A 5,381-nucleotide genomic window follows, 5' to 3' on the forward strand; every position below is an offset into this window, starting at 1 on the left:
AAATTTGGTTGATGTTTTTTTTTTAAGACCCATATTTCCCGTTTTAAAAAAAGCAAAAAGATTTTGAAAAAAATTTTACTCTCAAATTTTCAATCCTCATCTTCAATAGACTCGGGTTTCTTAGAAGCAAACATGGGTAAATGCAATTTCTTGACAAATAGTAGATCTTTCATCTTGCTTTTCCAAATATGGTAATTACTGCCATTTAAACAAACCATCTTGCTCATATTTGCCTCCATCATTCAAATAGACAATTGACACAACCAAGTACAACCACAAGCTCTGATACCACTTTGTTGGGAAGAAACGAACGTAACCAAATTGCACGGCGAGGTAACGGCGGAAGAAATACCCAAGTCGAAACTTCCCACACTATTTGAACCAAGAGAAGAGAATAAACACTAGCACAAACGAAAACCAGGGCGCGACTATACCAACAATAAAATAGCAAAGCAAGCAAAAATAAATCGAATGGAAGAGACACCAAATTTACGTGGTAGAACCCCTTCAAGGTGAAGAGAAAACATCCATGGGACCTCCGGCCCACAAAAGCTCCACTATAAACAACAATAGTTACAACAATGTTCTCCAAATGGCTACAACAACAAAGCCAAGCACGGAGCAACAATACATAAAAGATAGCACCAAAACTAGCGAAGAAAGGAGAGAAATCACCCCCAAAAATGAGCTACTGTTCGTACTCGAAAACTGGAGCTACAGACCACAAAATCCGATCACCACCGTTGAAATCGAAGAATCAGATGTTACAAACCCCTAGTTCAAATTTCAGCACGATCCAACAGTTAACGAATCGGGAAACGCAATTTAAAGCGGACTGCTGTAGTAGAAAATTTCTGGACGAAAATCTGCTTTTTCTCTCACGTTTTTCTCTCTATATGGATGCTATGAATTCACTCTTGTGTTGTCAAAATAAGACCCAAATTGATCCTATATATAGAGGAAATTTTGGGCAAAATTGGCCTGGTCCAAATTGGATTGGGTTTTATTAATCCAATTCCACATAGGAAGGGAAAACCCAAAAACCTAACACTATAATGGTACAAAACTTTTCATAAAATAAAATATTTCTTCCTTTCCATTTATTATATGGTATTTACATACACACAAAGTTTAAAAGTTGAGTTTATTTGGTTACAAAAAGAAATTAAAATAGTGACTGATATTAATTTAACAAATAATAAATTAATTCTAGCATGAAAGAATACCTCCTAGTTTTTGTTCACCTACCATGGAACATAAGACTGGGCAGATTTTTCTTTTATTAAATACTTTGATCCTTAATTCCATCAATTCTTTAAATAAAATGATTTATTTTAATACTTTCAAAATCTTCAAAGTGCATTATTGAATATATTTAGAATGAAATACGCCTATCAAATAAACTATAATGGTAAAAGAATTCCATAAAAATAAAAATTTTCTTCCATGCCATTTAATTATATGGTATTTACACATACACAAAGGTTTAACGTTGAGTTTATTTGATTATATTTGTGATTACAAAAAGATATTAGATTAGTGATTGGTATTTATTTAACAAATAATGTGTTAGTTTTAGCATGAAAGAATACCTCCTAGTTTTTGCTCACCTACCGTGGAACATAAGACTGGACAGATTTTTCGTCTATTATTTGTAAAATGTAAAATTTTCAAATAGTAGATAAGTTCTTAATTAAACAAATTGTAACCTTGAGTTTCTGTTTAGTACCTGAAATCAAATTTAGCTTCCATATATGAATTTTATATTCAACATTTAATACTTTTATTCTTAAGTACTCCATCAATTCTTTAAATAAAATGAAATAGTTTAATCCTTTTAGAATCTTCAAGGCGCCATTATTGAATATATTCAGAGTGAAATACGCCTATCAATTAAACTATTATGGTACAAAAATTTCATAAAAATAAAATATTTCTTCTGTTCCATTTAATTATATGGTATTTATATTTATATATAAACATAAATTAAATTTATTTAATTATATCTGTGATTAGAAAAAGAAATTAGAATAGTGACTGATATTAATTTAACGAATAATGTGTCACTTTTAGCATGAAAGAATAATACCTCTTGCTTCTAGTTTTGCTCACCTACCGCGGAAGATACTCCCTCCGTTCACTTTTAATTGTCCATTTTTTACTACGCACACCCCTTAAGAAATAATAAATAAAATGCATAATTTACCAATGCATCCATATTAATTGATGCATATTTTTATTGGATTTGAAAAATAATTTGAAGTGAGTATTTAATACTATGGGTAAGACTGAAAAAAAGAAATTATTTTCTCTTGATATGCTAAAAGTAGGGGTGTTCGTGGGTCGGTTTGGGTCGGTTTTGAGTTAAAACCAAAATCAAACCAATCTAGTCGGTTTTTAAAATTATTAAAATCAAACCAAACCAAATATAATACATATCCATCGATTTGGTTGTAGTCGGCTTGGTTCGGTTTCTAAAAAATCTAACACTATTTCTCTCTTTCATGTAATTTTCTATCATTTTTTTCAGCTTATACTTCATTATTACCCTTTTATTGTGGCAGCTATAGTTTTCTTGCATTATGGAGAAAATTGCGTAGGATTTATGATTTTAGTTAAGTCGATAAATTTTATAAGAAATATAAAAAATAAATCTAGGTATATCTCATAGCTGTTTCGTTGAATAAATGAGTTCGAATTCATGGATTTCTTTTTAAAAAAAGGCTTAAGGTATAAAGTTCATTAGCCTGTTAGAGATAAATAATTTTTTTCTTAAAAAGTGTATAAATTATTTAAAAGTATTTATATAAATTATTATATTGTATATATATAATTATAAAAATTATGTATAAAATATTGTCGGTTTGGTTCAGTTTTTTCTTCGATTTGCTTTTAGTAAAATGAAAACCAAACCAAATATTATCGGTTTTTTAAAAATTTAAAACCAAACAAAACCCAACTCAAGTAAATATCGAATTATTTAATCGGTTTGGTTTGGTTTTCAGTTTGGATTGGTTTAACCCAAACCGTGAACACCTCTAGCTAAAAGTGACAAGTAAAAGTGAAAATTTATTTTTAGAATAGTGGACAAGTAAAAGTGAATGGAGAGAGTAAAAGACTGGACAGATTTTTCTTTTATTATTTATAATTATAATCATGCACTTGCAATCTCAAAGAATCTTGGACACTTGGACCTACCATATAATAACGTAATGGTTATAATTAACAATACTTTGGACTGATTAGTTCTTGATCCCACGGGCCATTGAAACAGGGTTCAGCAATATTGTGAAGCATCACGTGAAAGAAAAATGAGTTATTTTCTCCATAAATATCATATCATCATACTTTCTCAGTGTCAAATTATTTGTCGTGATTTATAAAATAGTTATATCAAATTATTTATCGTTTTAGAAGTTCAAAACAAAATTAATTATTTTTCTCATTTCACCTTAATACTTATTGTTCTCAAAGATTACAAACACCTCAATTATGAGGTGTTGTTATAATTATTCAAATACCAATGAATGGTAAATTTATTAAAAATTCATTATAATTATTACTATTTCTTAAGCGGCGCATAAAAGAGAATAGACAATTTAAGATGGAGGGATACTACATTAAAACTAGGGGTGTTCACGGAAAACCGAAAAATCAAACCAAACCGAAAGTCGAATAAAACCGGAAAAAAAAAAAGCTGACACTTTTACGGTTTGATTTGATTTTGTTTTTTCATTCTATAAACCGACAAAATTTGATTTGATTATGATTTTAAGTGAAAAATAACTGAAATAACCAAACCAAACCAATAATATAAATATTCGTCTAAAAATTATAGATGCATATATATATATATATATATATATGAAAAACATAGATTAGGAATCAAGAGTACAAAAGATTATTATCATAAAATTTCAAACTTTTTCTAATTTTGTATTTACTTTCTAGTTTGATTTGTTTTTATTTTTATTTTGGTACTTCTAAGAATCTATTTCTTGTTCAAAATATCTTGGTATATCACAACTAGATCTTTAATTTATTGCACAAAAATAAATTCATTGTAAGAACTTTTTTTATTCCTCGAAAATGGCTAAATTCTTAGATGATGCATACAAATTTTTGAGAAAGTACATATATAAATTGATTAGGTTTATTTTCTTTCTTTTCTCAAATAGGAGTAATTGATTTGGTATTGTTATGCTAGAAAATAGTCAATTTAATATGTGTTTGGACGTATATTGTCATATATTTAAATAAAAATCGAAACAAAAATCAAAAAACCAAAAAACCCGACAAACCGACAAAAATCAAAGCAATAAAAAACCGACTTAATTGATTTGATTTGATTCTAACATTTGAAAAACCGACTAAGTTGATTTGGTCATCTTTGATGATAACCGACTGAAACCGAACCATGAACACCCCTTATTAAAACTAATTTCCCTTAATTAATTAGGTGGCGACTCTTTTGTTCAATATACAAGGAGCCAAGTTATGAAAGTAGCTTTTGTACGCAAGTGTAAAAGTGAACTGTAACACCTGTTCTATTCCAAACCAGTATATCTGCAAAAATGATATTTCAGAAGTAAAATGAGATACAATAATGTTTATGTCAAATTAAGCCTGGAAAGGAGTTATAGATATGATATACTATCAGCCATCCAATAACACGTCATAGACTATTCGGGACATATCTGTTACGCCTCGCATTTGTTTTACGTCCACTTCGTCACGAGAGGTTAAGACACCCTTACGAGGTCAATAAAGGTTTAGGACAAGAGTTAGGGATGTGCCGTAGAGGTTAGAGGTTGAATGAATCGAAGAAGATAAGTTTCGTCGAAATACACCACTCATCTCATATCCAAGATGGATCCACTGACGTATATCTTCCGCCAATCCATGCCTATAAGAAAATTGGCAAAATGGCAAATGCTACTGAGCGAATTTGACATCACGTACATAGCACAAAAGGTGTCGAGGGACAAGCATTGGCAGACTTACTGGCAGAAAGTGTCACGACCCAAACCGATGAGCCGTGACGGGAGTCTGACCTCTAGCGACCAAACACCCCTAAACACGCATCTGTCACATACTGAGCATCAAAGCCCATCAATGGCATAAACTGATCTCATAAGAGAGAGACATCAGAACTCTGTACAATCTGCATATATATACACGACATGCGGAAGAACGTTTGCAAGCCTGGCTAGGGTCGCTACATATCTTGTACACAAAAGAATAGAAGCCGACAAGGCTACATCATCTAACGACTATATACAATGTCCTACGGACCTCTGCGGAATAAAGGCGAGAAGAGAGAGAGAGAGAGAGAGAGACTCCGTCATACCCATATTTATACACATCTAAAAAGGGCATAC

This window comes from Lycium ferocissimum, chromosome 9 (assembly GCF_029784015.1).
Source record: "Lycium ferocissimum isolate CSIRO_LF1 chromosome 9, AGI_CSIRO_Lferr_CH_V1, whole genome shotgun sequence".
NCBI lineage: Eukaryota > Viridiplantae > Streptophyta > Magnoliopsida > Solanales > Solanaceae > Lycium > Lycium ferocissimum.